Raw genomic sequence first — 17,044 nt, forward strand, 5'->3', positions numbered from 1 at the left:
GGCTACCGCCGTAAAGCAGAAACCGCCGTAAAGTGGAACACCCTTTTTTTCCACTTATAAATGCATACAAACACTAGATAACAAGTTTACACTAACATATATTAAGTTAGCAATAGAACCAGGCATCAAAAAACAATAAAAAAGTACAATACACACATAGTGCACTCATTACTTACCTTAAAATATTTATAGTCTTAATCTAGGGTGAGACAAGTAGTATTTATTGTAAGAAATCAAGTGTGGTATGTATGGTAATAGCCAGGCTACCTTACCAGGCCACCCCACCCACACATACTATTCTATGATATTTAAGCATCCCAGAGCGATAAAATGTATATACAGTTCACTCATTACTTACCTTAAAATATTTGTAGTCTTAATGTAGGGTCAGGAGTAAGTAAATGAGATAAAACGAATAAATGAGAGAGAGAAAGAATGAGTACATGAGATAGGACAGGCGCAGAGTTATGTAAACAAACTAGGCGAACGTAAGTTTTGTAAACAAACGAAGTGTACACGTCTGGTTTGTGTACAAGTTACATTGTGTACAGGTTGTCTCTACATTGATACGGTAGAATTAATAAAGAAGAACACTCCCATTCTCATGTAACATCATTTTGAGAAGAAATGAAGCTCTGAGTGAAGGCAATGGAAATAAGTCACACTGACTTTTTTGGGTTATCCTAGGTTCTCTACACGTATGTTGTTATGTATGATAATCTATGTAACTGTATTTGTGTATACCTGAATAAACTTACTTACATACATACGAAAGGAATAATTTTCTACAGTTACCCCCAGTAACACATTTTCTCTTATGTTAGATTAGAGAAAATGTTATTCTTGCCGTCACTTGTACAAGTTATGTGGCTCCCACATCTTATATTTATGTTTATTTATTCTATTGTGGGGTGTATTTATCATCTTTTTATGTTATGTATCGTGTCTATTATATAATTTTGAAAAAAAATATCATGGATGGATTAATGAAAATGTGTATATTAACGTAATATACGACATTTAATGAGACTCGGTGAGTATTGTTATTATTATTATCATTTCTAATATGGCGTCACTTGTGCAAGTCGTCTGCTACCACATCTCACATTTATGTTTATTTATTCTACTGTGGGGTGTATTTATCTTATTTATATGTTATGCATCGTGTTTATTATATAATTTTGAAAAAATATCATGGATGGATTAATGAAAATGTGTATATTAACGTAATATACGACATTTAAATGACTCGATGATTATTATTATCATTACTAATATGACGTCTGAAGACATAAGACACTTACCAATTTTAATGTGTACCTGCATGCTAGCACAGTATGTAAGTTTATTTAGGTACAGGTAAACATAAGTATAATTATCAGAGTATATATAAAATATGAAATAACTTTTAAAAACATTTGAAATTTTGGAGATTCCAGACAAAATGGAGAGACTTAGTGCTTACTGAGCTCATGGAGAATGTAAACAAACAGGGTGGGGCACGGTGACCGTATTAGAAAGTCAGGTGGGGGGAGCCGTATAGCGAGTTTTGGTCATAATTTGAAATGTCCGTATTAGCGGAACGCTGTAAAGTGAAACGCCGTAAAGCGGGGCCTTCCTGTATATTTTTAACCCTTTGACTGTTTTGGTCGTATATATATGTCTTACGAGCCACAGTGTTTGACGTATATGTACTAAAAATTCTAGCGGCCTCAAATCAAGAAGGAGAAAACTGGTAGGCCCACATGCGAGAGAATGGGTCTGTGTGGTCAGTGTTCACCATATAAAAAAAATCCTGCAGCACGCAGTGCATAATGAGAAAAAAAAACTCCGAGCATGTTTTTGGATTAAAACACCGACTTTGTGGTGTATTTTCATATAGTATTTATGGTTCTATTCTCGTTTTCTTGGTCTCATTTGATAGAATGGAAAAGATTTTATAGAAATAGAGGTGATTTTGATTGGTTTTACTATGAAAAGAACCTTGAAATGGAACTCAAAGCAGGGGAAATGTTTGATTTTTGCCGATGTTCAAAAGTAAGCAAGTGATGTCATTGTCCAATAAATGTCCAGCTCACCATTCAGATATGCAGTCATGAATGGGTTGACATTATTTATACAATTATTACAATATTGCAGTAGTCTGCATAGCAGTAAATCTACTTTTTGTTTGAATAAAAATTCAAAATAGAGAGCAATAGTAATATCAGAGGGGCCTGGAGACGTGACTGATGAACGAAGAAAATTTTATTTTAGAGCCAGAAATGTCTGCATTGTTCATTCTGGACCCTATTTTGAAATTGGCATATTTTTTAATTTGCATGAAATTGGCCAAATTGCAAGTTTCTGACCACGTTATTGGGTAGTTGAAATCGGTAAATTGAGCCGAAAATAGGGCTCAAAGTGGGCGAAATCGCTGGTTCGTAAATATCACTGAGGTTGCTAACTTCACGAGAACGTAATTCTGTAAGTTTTCCATTAAATTTCGTTCTTTTGGTGTCATTACGATTGGGAAAAGATTCTCTATCATTTCATAAGATTTTTTTTTTTTTTTTTTCAAAATTTTTTTGACACCAGGAGACACTTCAGGATTTGGGGTTGCGACAGTTAAAGGGTTAACAAACAGACTGTATCCCACCATGGCAGTGTGACTAAAAAAGAAAAAATTAAACTTCTTTTTTTAAATTTAGTAATGTATGCAGGAGAATGGGTTGCTAGCCCCTTGCTCCCGGCAGTTTAGTCGCCTCCCATGACATGCATAGCTTACGGAGGAAGAATTCTGTTCCACATCCCCATGGAGATAAGAGGAAATAAACAAGAACAAGAACTTTTAAGAAAATAGAATAAAACCCTGAGGGGTGTTTGTATATATATACATATACATGCATGTGTAGTGTGACCTAAGTAGAAGTAGCAAGATATACCTGGTATCCCATGTGTTTATGAGACAGAAAAAAAGAAGACACCAGCAGTCCTACCACCATGTAAAACAATTATAGGTTTCTGTTTCGCACTCGCTTGTCAGGACGGTAATACCTCCCTGGGTGGTTGCTGTCTACCGACCTACTACCTCCAATTACAGTATATGACTTAAATAAAAAAAATAATTTTTTTTCTGAACAGGAAGGCCCAGCTTTACAGCGTTCTTCTTTGCAGTGTATCGCTGTTGTGGCGCAGTTTTCAGTTACAGGAGGGCCTCCATTTACAGGGCACACCAAGTGTGCAGACCCATTTTATACTGCCTAGGCCTGTCAGGCCTCTGGTGCCAAATTTGAATTAATGAAAAATAGTACATTGATCACCATCTGGAGCGCTAATGGTAATGCATAGCTCATTGGTCTTACAGTTAACCCTTTCACTGCCGAGACCCCTGCTCACAGACTTGCTCTCTCTGTCAAAGAATTTAAAAAAAAAAATTGTTCTATCTAATGGTAATGATGGTAATGATACCAAAATCATGAAATTTGATGGAAAACTTATGTAATTACACTCTCGCAAAGTTAGCGGTCTTGGCAATATTTACATATCAGTAATTTTGCCCACTTTGAGCCCTATTTTGGGCCAATTCCACTGTTCCAGTCGACTATATTCATAGCTATTTTGCTATCACTCCTTTTGTTCTATTGATTGAGTACAAGAAACCACCAATTTACCTATTACAACTACCCAATAAAATGATCAGAAATTGGTAATTTGGCCATTTTCATACAAAACTCAAAGAAGGCCAATTTCAAAATAGGGTCCATAATAAACAATGCAAACATTCCTAGCACTAAAATAACATTTTCTCTGTTCATTAGTCATGTTTCCAGGCCCTTCTTGCTTCTTATTTTGAATTTTTATTCACACAACACTTAGAAGATTTACTGATATGCAGAGTACTGCATTACTGTGAAAATTATATAAATGATATCAGCGCATTTGTGAAAGCATAGTAGACCCACCAGATGATTTGTATTTGATATGCGATGTGATTTGTTTACTTTTGAACATTGTCAAAAATCGAACATTTCCTCTACTGTGAGCTCAATTTCAAGCTACTTTTATTTGGTAAACTGTTCAAAATCACTTCTATTTCTGTAATGTATCTTCCATTCTATCAAATGAAACCAAGAAACCGAGAATACAACCATAAATACCATACAAAAATACACCTCAACATCACTCTTTTAAACCAAAAATATGGTCATAGTTTTTTTTTCTTATTATGCACTGCGTGCTGCAGGATTTTCTTTTATACTGTGCACACTGACCACTCAGATCCATTCTCTCAAATGTAGGCCTGCCAGCTTTCACCTGCAAGATTGGAAGCCACTAGAATTTTGGCGTAGTATTACAGGACCGACACTGGCTTCAGAGCCGTAATATTATGGGACCAACAGTAAAGGGTTAAGGGATAAATACTTGAGACAGCTAGACATAAAAACAAAGACACAAAAGTAAAATAAATACATAGTACATAAAATACTTTTCTTAAAATATGGTGCCAGTTGCCCTTCCTTTATGCAAATGTTGTACAAAAAAAAATTGGAAAAGCACTGAACATAATAAACAGTGGCTTAATTGAAAACCACCAAAAACATGGAACACCAAAAAAAAAAGAGGGGCCCTCCTGTATACCCATTATCCACTTATACAGTGCTGGTTCTGCTATTCCGGCATTTTTTTCAGAGTAGTATGCTCAACAGTTGATCATTTGGCACCATTTTCATCAGTCTGTCTACATCCGTTGTGTTCTCTCAGATTCCTTGGATTCTGTCTGGAAACTTTCCAAAGTTTTAAATGTTTTAAGGTTATTACATATCCAGTGGAACCTCAGTTTTCAAATTTAAATCTCTTCAGATGTCAATTCAGCAACCAAAATTGAAAACAACCAAAGCATTTTTCCCATAAAGAATAATGTAAATAGAATTAATCCATTCCAGACCCCAAATGACAATATAATATATTAATAATGCACTAACCCCTACATAAAACAATTTATAAAATGTAAACAGCTCATGGAAACTGTAAAAATGAATACTAAATGAAAATTTAACTGAAATATTGTACAGTACATGAAAATTTAACTGCCCCTTACCTGTCAGAGGAGATAAACTCAACAGTGCTTTTTACAACTTTTCTATTTTGCTTTCATCTCTTTATCCTTTTTTGGACCCATGATGGCTTATCTCACAATAAAAAAATTGCACTATGTTGTACCCCCTAAAAGGGACACAGTGTATATTATACATACAGTAGGGCCCCACTTATACGGCCGAAAAGCGGATCACCATTTTTCCCACTTAAAAATGCATGTAAATGCCAGACAACAAGTTTACACTAATGTATATTAAATTAGCAATAGAACCCTTTCACTGTCGAGACCCCTGATTACAAACTCGCTCTCAGTGTCGAAAAATATTCAAAAAAAAAAAAAAAATCTTATCAAAATCTTAAGAATATTTTTCTGTTTTAAAAGATTTTTTTTTTCTGCGATCAGTACTTACCAAAATATAGAGGCATTAAGTTGACAAAGTGAACTGCTTATGCCAACATCAGCTACTGACTCTCAATCGGTAATATTATTTTCACTTTTATTCTTTGTTTTTCTTTAATTTTTTAATATTTTATTTTTAAAAGTAACTTTTGTGGCCTTTGAGACAAATATAATGCATAATGTACATGTATGTACTCATTTTATGCATCATAATAACCTCACAGTGTTATCATTATATTGTTTACAAAACCTGTTTACACAAACTCATGCTGCCTTTCCCACACCCACACTGTCTTCCCCACCACCCACACTGCCTTCCCCACCCACACTGTCATCCCCATCACCCATACTGCCTTCCCCATCACCCATACTGCCTTCCCCACCACCCACACTGTCTTCCCCACCACCCACACTGTCTTCCCCACCCCCCATGCTGCCTTCCCCACCCACACCATCATCCCCACCACCCACACTGCCTTCCCCACCACCCACACCATCTTCCCCACCACCCACACCATCTTCCCCACCACCCATGCTGGAAATAAGTCACTTTGACTTTTTTGGGTTATCCTAGGTTCTTTACACATGCTGATACATATGATAATCATTGTAACTGTATTCGTGTGTACCTGAATAAACTTTCTTACACACCACCCACACCATCTTCCCCACCACTCAAGCTGCCTTCCCCACCACCCACACTGCCTTCCCACCACTTAAGCTGCCTTCCCTTTTCACTATCTGTATCTGGCATCCTGGGCATTGCTTTCAGTCACAAACTACTCAAAACCATGAAATTCATCTTCACTGACACTTCCATCTGTGTTAGAACTATCACTTGGGAAGAGGAGAGTACCAAATTTGCCAGGGAGTGAGATATTTCTTACCTCTAGGCATGGTGATCAAGGACTACTGAAAAGGCGTTCCCAGAGTACAATGCGAGTGCCCCAATTTTTTTTTATGCTGCGCACATTGACCATGCAGACCCATTTTAGACCAAAAAAATGGTCGGATTTTTTTTTCTCTCATTATGCACTGCATGCTGCAGGATATTTTTATACTATGCACACTGTTCACGCAGACCCAGTCTCTCACATGTATGTCTACCAGCTTTCTTCCGCTAGGTTTGAAGCCGCTAGAACTTTGGTGTACTAATATGGCACCAACACTGGCTTGTAAGTTGTACTAATTTGATACCAACAGTAAGTAATAAGTGTACTGTGTGTATATTTTACTCTTTATTAATTTTTAGCCCTTTCACTGTCAGTGCCATTTAGGTATGGCTTACGAGCCACTGTTGGTGCCGTATTAATACACCAAAATTCTAGCGGGAGAAAGTTGGTAGACCTACATGTGAGAGACTGAGTCTGCATGAGCAATGTGCATAGTATAAAAAAAGTCCTGCAGCATGTAGTGCATAATTAAAAAAAAAAAATCTCCGACCATGTTTTTGGTCTAAAATGCCAAATTTGAGGTGTATTTTCATATGGTATTTATGGGTGTATTCTTGTTTTCTTGGTCGCATTTGATAGAATGGAAGATATATTACAGAAATAGAGATGATTTTGATTGGTTTCATGATGAAATATACAGTGGGCCCTCGGGTAATGCCCTTAATCCAGAGAGCTAGCCTTTAGCCGATTTAGCCTTTAACCAAATTAATTTTCCCCATAAGAAATAATGGAAATCCAATTACATAATTTGTTCCAGACACCCAAAAGTATTAAACAAAATAATTTTTTTACATGAAATATACATTTCCCTACACAGAAAACAATGACACACGCACAATAAACAATAATGAAATGACACTTACCTTTATTGTGGACTTGTTGATGAGTGATGAGATGGGAGGAGGGGAGAGGATGAAGGTGTTCTATAAAGACTTCAGGTAACAAGTCCTTTTCTGGGGTTACCTCCCGTCTTGGTTTTTTAATGCCACTGTGACCAGCTTGAGAATCACTGGACCCTTGTCGCACAAAATACCTGTCCAGAGAGCTCTGTTTCTTGCTTCCCTTTAAGATTTCCCTAAAATGGGACGCGAGTGTCATTGTACATGTTGCCAATACAGCTTGCAACAGCTGTTTCACGATAATATCCATCCATAAATGCCTGCAACTTTGTCCACATTGTATACATTTCCTTTATCTTTGACGAAGGCAATTTCCTCCATCTCTCTTCCTCCTCTGAAACAAATTCCTGAGCTGTGATCTGTTGCTGTTGCACCTGAAGCTCTTGCAGCTCTGTAGTGGTTAGCTCTTCAAAATCGTCCTACACCAACGCTTCCACATCCTCGCCACTTACCTCCAACCCCATGCACTTCCCCAATGCCACAGTAGATTCCACAACTGGCATAGTCTGCTGAGGGTTAGCCCCAAACCCTTCAAAATCTCTCTCTTGTACACATTCTGGCCACAGTTTTCTCCAAGCAGAATTCAAAGTCCTGCAAGTCACTCCCTCCCAAGTCTTACCTACAAGGTTATGCAACTGAGGATACTGAAGTGATCTTTCCAGAACTCTCTTAGGGTCTATTCAGTGTCTGAGGTCACTTCAAAGCACTTTTGAAACACTGCTTTGGTGTACAGTTTTATGAAGTTTGAAATGACCTGCTGGTCCGTGGGCTGGAGGAGAGGAGTGGTATTTGGAAGCAAAAACTTCACTTTGATAAAGCTCAACTCCCCCGCAATTTGCTCTTGCAAGTCGTGAGGATGAGCAGGGGCATTGTCCATTACCAGGAGGCATTTGAGTGACAATTTATTTTCCAGGAGGTACTTTTTCACAATGAGGCCAAACACGTCATAGAACCAGTCAAGGAAAATGTCCCTAGTGACCCATGCCTTACTGTTTGCTCTCCACATCACACACAATTTAGTTTTGACGACATTGTTTTCTTGAACACTGCTGCAGGGAACCCTGGCTTTATTTGTTTTCACTGTTACGCATAAATATGTCTGTTTGTCTAGCTTTGTCTGCTTATCTGCCTGTCTGTGTATTTTTCTGTCTGCCTGTGTGTCTCTGACTTTCTGTCTGTGTGTGTCTGTCTTTCTGTGTGTCTTTCTTTCTGTGTGTCTTTCTGTCTGCCTGTGTGTCTGTCTTTGTCTGCTTGTCTCTCTCTGTCTCAGAGAGTGGCTCATGAACCAACAGGTATTACACACGATGAAGAGACATCATGTCTGATTCCTGATCAAGTGAATATGCGCATTGCTTGCCAGTCATGCTTATTGTGCCTTTTATCTACAAGCACAGTATAGCATTTACACCTCTTACTGTGCTCACTGGTAGGAGAATTTGATTGGCTGTCTGTGCTCACAAACTACTTTGCTAAATAACTTCCTGCTTGTTAGGCAGTTTTGTGAGGTGCCATTGCTCATGTAATCACAAGCTAGTCGCATGATTACATCTGACGTTGGAGCTCCAGTCCATACCTCACTCTTTCTAGATCTGCTTCTTGCTTTGAGAAGCACCTCTCTCTCTCTAGCTGGTTCTCCTATGAGAAGCATCTTGCTCTCGTCTCTCTGGCTGTTTGTTTGTTATTTAGACTGTTTTTGGTAGAGTATGTTTTTGTTGGAGTGCCAAAACATACTTCTTGTAACTCTGTATAACTCTGTTCACAGAGCATCATTCAGACTTTGTGATTTTTGACATTTTGCAGAGGTTGTGTGTCATGGAGACATTCTGTTCAACCCTGGTCCCAAGCTTATGCTTCTGACCTACTTGGTTGTGGCATCTACACACTGTCGTAGCCGGGGATTTAGTTATGCTGAACTTAGATTCAGTATTAAGAGAGTTTTATGCCTTTTGTGGAGGATCTGCTGATGGTTCCCAGTTAGGGTCATTATTTTGTCTCTCTGTTCCTGATGCTGTGCTGCTGCTTAATGCTTTTTTGTATATTATTGCTGTTTGGCAAATGGTTCGTCTTATTGTTCAAGCAAACTGTTTGATTGCCTTATTGGTCGAGAAGTTGTATTTGTGGACTTGTTGTCAGTCACTGTTTAAGTCTAAGTCAAGTAGAGTCTTACCAAGACATAACAAGCACTTTGAGCACATACACACATTTTCACATACACTTGTATATACAGCCTCTCCTCACTTAACGACAGAGTTCCATTCCTAAGATTACGTCATTAAACAAATTTATCGCTAAGTGAGGAGCATACTATAATGGTAGTGAGTTTGTGTCAACCATCTTTGATATTGTTTTAACCCTTTCAGGGTCCGTGCCATAGTTCTACGGCTTTAAAGCCAGGGTCCAAACCATAGAACTATGCCAAAATTCTAGCGGCCTCAAACTTAGTGCAAGAAGGCTGGTAGGCCTACATCTAAGAGAATGAGTCTGCATGGTCAGTGTGGGCAGTATACAAAAAATTTAGGTGCCCACATGGCATTGTGGGAACGCTGCCTCAGTAGGCTTTGTTCACCATGCCTCGCGGCAAGGCAGCTCTCACTCCATGGTGAATTGGGGCGCTCCTCTTCCTAATTGATAGTTCTAACACTGATGGAAGTGAATCTGAAGAGGAATTCTATGGTTTTGATCAATTTGTGACCGATCAATTTGTGATTAATCAATTTGTGACCGAGCAGGATATTGAAAATAGTGCCGAAAATCCTGACGACCCTCAACCTTCCTCTTTGGGTGGTGGTGTGTCTCAATAACGTTCAGTTGTACCTTGTCGCATGAGGAAACTAATATTTTCAAGTGGCCAGGCTTTGGACTTCAGTAATGGTTATGATAGTGACATGGACTTTGATTTTATTTCTTTTGATGACCATTGGAGTAGTGATAGTGATGAATTATATTCACCAGTGAAGCGTCAGTATACAGTAGACCATCATTTAGCACGATTTGGGTATAGCACGATTGAAGAATTGCGGCACAATTTTATGTAAAACATAGTAAAATTAATTTAACATGGTTCAGTTTGAGGGAAGGAAAAAAGAATTCCCTTTTCCTCAAGCGGCAGCCTTGTTGTGGATCAGGCGGGGATACCTCCCACCATCCCCTGCCACCCCCCAACATCTGACACCACCCCCACCTTCCCAGCATTCATATTTTATATGTGTCCAGTCTTTCTCTGCTACAAGCTAGCTGTTTGTGAATTGTGTTTTGATCTTTTAATTATTATATCTTGTATCTGCCAAGCAATCATGACACCCAGTAGGCATACCAGTGTTTCTGAAAGTGGCAAGAAATGGCATAAGCATATAAGAGCATAAGAATATAAGAATGTAGGAACACTGCAGAAGGCCTACTGGCCCATACGAGGCAGGTCCTTATCAAAACGACCTCTACCTACAGCTACCCAAGAAATAACTCCCGTACCCCATGACACCAATCAAACCCAGCCCCTCCCACTCATATATTTGTCCAGTCTCTTCTTAAAGCTACCCAAGGTCCTAGCCTCTATCACCCCACTGGGAAGACTGTTCCACATATATACAACTCTGTTAGAAAACCAGTACTTACCTATGTCCTTTCTAAATCTAAATTTATCCAACTTATATCCATTATTTCTGGTTCTTACCTGGTTCGACACTCTCAGCACTTTATTAATATCTCCCTTGTTTATGCCTGTCATCCACTTATACACTTCAGTGATATCTCCCTTCATTCTACGCCTCTCCAGAGAGTGGAGATTTAAGGCTTTAAGTCTATCTTCATACGGGAGGTTCCTTACACAGTAAATAATTTTAGTCATTCTTCTCTATATGTTCTCTAATGAGTCTATATCCATCCTGTAGTAAGGGGACCAAAACTGAGCAGCATAATCTAAATGAGGCCTCACTAGTGATGTATAGAGCTGTAAAATAACTTTTGGACTTCTGTTACTTATACTTCTTGAGATAAATCCAAGTAATCTGTTGGCCTTGTTGCGCACACTAAGGTACTGCTGTCTTGGCTTTAGATTTCTGCTTACCATGACTCCCAAGTCTTTTTCACATTCTGTATGATCAAGCTCTACTTCACCTAGATTATAGCTTCGAGGGTTATTTTTATTACCAAGGGCAAGTACCTTACACTTATCCACATTGAACTTCATCTGCCATTTTTCAGACCAAGACATTAATTTGTCCAAATTGTCCTGGAGTTCATTGATATCCTCCTCAGAGTGAATTATACGGTCTATCTTTGTATCATCAGCAAACTTACTCATGTCACTTGTAATCCCTTCATCAAGGTCATTAATGTAAATTATGAACCAGAGAGGGTCTAAAACTGATCCTTGTGGAACGCCACTAGTGACTAATCCCCATTCAGATTTCACTCCATTAATGGTAACTCTCTGCTTTCTGTTGGTAAGCCATGCCTCAGTCCATGCTAGAACTTTACCTCCTATAGAATTAACGAAGGAAACAAAGATATTAGATAAGAGATAACTGTAATGAAGTGTTACTTTGTACATATAAAAAAAGGTAAACATGAGTTTGTGTGACTGACTGACTTACTGACTTGACTCAGTGATGTACTGACTTGACTCAATGACTTACTGACTTGACAGAATGAATTACTGACTTGACTCAATGACTTGACTGACTGACTCAATGACTTACTGACTTGACTGAATGATTTGACTGAATGATTTGACTGAATGACTTGACTGACTGACTGAATGACTGACTTACTGGCTTGACTGAATGACTTGATGGAATGATTTACTGACTTGACTGAATGACTTACTGACTTAACTGAATGACTCACTGACATGACTGAATGACTTGACTGACTGACTGAATGACTGACTTATTGGCTTGACCGAATGACTTACTGACTTGATGGAATGATTTACTGACTTGCCTGAATGATTTGACTGACTGAATGACTTACTGACTTGACTGAATGACTGACTTACTGGCTTGACTGAATGACTTGATGGAATAATTTACTCTTGACTGAATGACTTACTTGAGTGAATGACTTACTGACTTGACAGAATGATTTGACTGAATAACTTGACTGATTGAATGACTGACTTACTGGCTTGACTGAATGACTTACTGACTTGATGGAGTGATTTACTGACTTGCCTGAATGATTTGACTGACTGAATGACTTAACTGAATGACTTGACTGAATGACTTACTGACTTGACTCAGTAACTTACTGACTTGACTCAATGACTTACTGACTTGACTGAATGATTTGACTGAATGACTTGATTGACTGAGTGACTGACTTACTGGCTTGACTGAATGATTTAACTGAATGAATGACTTAACTGAATGACTTGACTGAATGACTTACTGACTTAACTGGATGACTTACTGACTTAACTGGATGACTTGACTGAATGACTTACTGACTTAACTGAATGGCTTACTGACTTAAGAATGTAAGAAGATAAGAAAGGAGGATCACTGTAGCAGGCCTGTTGGCCCATACTAGGCAGGTCCTTTACAATCCATCCCACTAACAAAACATTTGCCCAACCTAATTTTCAATGCTACCCAAGAAATAAGCTCTGATAACTCTATCCACTCATTTGCAAGTCCCACTCAAATCCAACCCCTCCCACTCATGCATTTATCCAACCTAAATTTGAAACTACCCAAGGTTTAAGACTCAATAACCCAACTAGGTAGACTGTTCCACTCATCAACTACCCTATTTCCAAACCAATACTTTCCTATGTTCTTTCTAAATCTAAACTTGTCTAATTTAAATCCATTACTGCAGGTTCTCTCTTAGAGAGATATCCTCAAGACCTTATTAATGTCCCCTTTATTAATACCCATCTTCCACTTATACACTTTGATCATGTCTCCCCTCATTCTTCGTCTAACAAGTGAATGTAATTCAAGGGTCTTCAATCTCTCTTCATAGGGAAGATTTCTAATGCTATGTATTAATTTAGTCATTCTACGCTGAATGTTTCCTAATGAATTTATGTCCATTCTGTAATATGGAGACCAGAACTGAGCTGCATAATCTAGGTGAGGCCTTACTAATGATGTATAAAGCTGTAATATAACCGCTGAACTTCTGCTGCTTACACTTCTTGATATAAATCCCAGTAATCTGTTTGCCTTATTACGTACGCTTAGGCATTGCTGTCTTGGTTTAAGGTTGCTGCTCACCATAACCCCCAAGTCCTTTTTGCAATCTGTGTGGCTAAGTTCTACATTATTTAACTTATAAGTGCTAGGGTTGTGGACACTCCCGAGCTTCAGAACCTTGCATTTATCTGCATTGAACTGCATCTGCCACTTTTCTGACCAGGTACTGAGTTTGTCTAAATCCTCCTGAAGTTCCCTGATATCTACGTTTGAATCAGTTATCCTACCTATCTTTATGTCATCGGCGAATTTGCTCATTTCACTAGTAATTCCCTCATCAAGATCATTGATATATATATTATAAACAACAACGGGGCCAAGTCTGATCCCTGTGGAACGCCACTTGTTACAGATCCCCACTTGGATTTAACCCCATTTATGGACACTCTCTGCTTCCTGTCTGTGAGCCATGACTCGATCCATGAGAGCACTTTTCCCTGAATGCCATGAGCTGCCACTTTCCTTAACAGTCTTTGGTGTGGAACTCTATCAAAAGCCTTACTAAAATCTAAGTAAATAATATCAAATTCTTTATCATGATCAACAGCCTCAAAAGCTTTACTGAAGAAAGTTAATAAATTAGCTAGACAAGAACGGCCTCTCGTGAATCCATGCTGAGTATCATTAATCAGATTATGCTTATCCAGATGACTTCTTATAATCTCAGCTATAATTGACTCTTGCAATTTGCCTACAATTGAGGTCAGGCTTATTGGGCAGTAATTCGACAGCAACGACTTATCCCCTGATTTAAAAATAGGAATTACATTAGCCATCTTCCACATATCAGATACTATACCTGTTTGAAGAGATAAATTAAAAATATTAGTTAATGGTTCACAGAGTTCCATTTTACATTCCTTAACAACTCTTGAAAAAAGCTCATCAGGTCCCGGCGACTTATTTTGCTTCAGTCGATCTATTTGTTTCATAACCATTTCACTAGTGACTGTGATGTTACATAATTTATCTTCTTCAGGCCCACTATAAAAATTAACTGGATGACTGAATGACTTACTGACTTGACTGAATGACTTGACCAACTGAATGACTTGACTGACTGAATGACTTGACTGACTTACTGGCTTGACTGAATGACTTGACTGACTGAATGACTTGTCTTATTTACTGAATGACTTGACTGACGTACTGGCTTGACTGAATGATTTGACTGACTTATTGGCTTGACTGAATGATTTGACTGACTGACTGAATGACTTACTGGCTTGACTGAATGACTTACTGGCTTGACTGAATGACTTACTGGCTTGTCTGAATGACTTGACTGACTGAATGACTTGACTGACTGACTGACTTGACTGATTGAATGACTTACTGGCTTGACTGACTGGCTGAATGACTTAGACACTCCAGTCCAACCATCAACTTCAGTACCAGAACCTCTACCATCCACCTCAGCCCAGTAGGACCACAGCATAACTCTCCACTCTCTTCACAATCATCCACAAACACCAGCACCCACAGTTTAAGGTAAGAAATACTATTATTTCTGTTACATTTGTAGTCTTTACCAATAAAAACATGCATCACAACAATGAACTACAATTATATATTCACTTTTATTTTTGTAAGATGTGGAAGCGTAAAAAAAAATTGTTTTGCTTTTTTTGAGGCTCCCAGGAACGTAACCCTATTTTCCCCATAAGTTCTTCAGTTGATCTAACATGGTTTTATCTAACACACTATTGTCAGAAACCTAACTACCGTGTTAACCCCTTGACTGCCGCAATCCCAAATCCTGAGGTGTCTCCTGGTGTCGCAAAATTTCCAAAAAAAAAAAAATTATTTTTTTTTCTTGAGAAATGATAGAGAATCTTTTCCCAGTTTTAATGACACCGAAAGAACGAAATTTGGCAGAAAACTGACGGAATTATGCTCTCGCGAAGTTAGCGACCTCAGCGATATTTACGAATCGGTGATTTTGCCAACTTTGAGCACTATTTTTGTCTAATTTCATTGTTCCAGTCAACCAAACTCATAGCTATTTCTTTAGAACTCCATTTTTTCTATCGATTGAGTACAAGAAACTGCCCATTTACCGATTTCAACTACCCAATAACGTGGTCAGAAATTTGCAATTTGGCCAATTTCATGAAAATTAAAAAATATGACAATTTCAAAATGGGTCCAGAATGAACAATGCAGACATTCCTGGCTCTAAAATAGCATTTTCTTTGTTCATCAGTCACATCTCCAGGCCCCTCTGATATTACTCTTGCTTTCTATTTTTAATTTTTATTCAAACAAAAAATAGAAGATTTACTGTTATGCAGACTACTGCAATATTGTAATAATTGTATAAATAATGTCAACCCATTCATGACTGCATATTAGAATGGCTACTTGGACATTTATTGGAAAATGGCATCATTTGTTTACTTTTGAACATCGGCAAAAATCAAACATTTCCCCTACTTTGAGCTCCATTTCAAGGTTCTTTTCATAGTAAAACCACCAATCAAAATCACCTCTATTTCTATATGTTTTCCATTCTATCAAATGAAACCAAGAAAACGAGAATAAAACCATAAATACTATACGAAAGTAGACCACAAAGTCGGCATTTTAATTAAAAAAACAGTCAGAGTTTTCTTTTTTCTCATTATGCACTTCATGCTGTAGGATTTTTTTTATATGGTTCACACTGACCACACAGACCCATTCTCTCACATGGGCCTACCAGCTTTCTCCTGCTTGATTTGAAGCCGCTAGAATTTATGAGTATATATACATCAAAAACGGTGGCTCGTAAGACATATATTTACAACCAAAACAGTCAGAGGGTTAAAAGCAGGTGGAGATATAGTTTTGGAGTGGTTGGTGCTTTTATTTAATAAATGTATGGAAGAGGGTAAGGTACCTAGGAATTGGCAGAGAGCATGCATAGTTCCTTTGTATAAAGGCAAAGGGGACAAAAGAGAGTGCAAAAATTATAGGGGAATAAGTCTGTTGAGTATACCTGGTAAAGTGTATGGTAGAATTATTATTGAAAGAATTAAGGCCAAGGAGAAGAGTAGGATAGCAGATGAACAAGGAGGCTTTAGGAAAGGTAGGGGGTGTGTAGACCAAGTGTTTATAGTGAAACATATAGGTGAACAGCATTTAGATAAGGGTAAAGAGATTTTTGTGGCATTTATGGATTTGGAAAAGACGTATGACAAGGTGGACAGGGGAGCAATGTGGCAAATGTTGCGAACGTTTGGAATAGGAGGTAGGTTATTGAAAGCAGTGAAGAGTTTCTATGAGGATAGTGAGGCTCAGGTTAGAGTATGTAGAAGAGAGGGAGATTATTTCTCAGTAAAAGTAGGCTTTAGACACGGATGTGTGATGTTACTATGGTTGTTCAATATATTTATAGATGGGGTTGTAAGAGAAGTGAATGCTCGGGTGTTGGCAAGAGGTGTGGAATTAAAAGATAAAGAATCTAACACAAAGTGGGAGCTGTCACAGTTGCTCTTTACTGATGACACTGTGCTTTTGGAAGATTCTGAA

At 38.2% G+C, this 17,044-nt stretch overlaps 2 protein-coding genes and 1 long non-coding RNA gene across 5 annotated transcripts in view; 2 read left to right on the forward strand and 1 right to left on the reverse strand.

Annotated features, from left to right (window-relative positions):
* mus81 (mus81 structure-specific endonuclease subunit) overlaps positions 1-17,044 on the forward strand; it is a 355,921-nt gene that overhangs the window by 266,991 nt on the left and 71,886 nt on the right. The window lies entirely within an intron of this gene.
* Positions 1-17,044, reverse strand: part of LOC138852519 (uncharacterized) — a 389,852-nt gene that overhangs the window by 239,160 nt on the left and 133,648 nt on the right. The gene's annotated exons all lie outside the window — the stretch shown is intronic.
* Positions 1-17,044, forward strand: part of LOC128688062 (intraflagellar transport protein 74 homolog) — a 694,157-nt gene that overhangs the window by 134,675 nt on the left and 542,438 nt on the right. The gene's annotated exons all lie outside the window — the stretch shown is intronic.

Source organism: Cherax quadricarinatus, chromosome 10, assembly GCF_038502225.1.
Source record: "Cherax quadricarinatus isolate ZL_2023a chromosome 10, ASM3850222v1, whole genome shotgun sequence".
Taxonomy (NCBI): Eukaryota; Metazoa; Arthropoda; class Malacostraca; order Decapoda; family Parastacidae; genus Cherax; species Cherax quadricarinatus.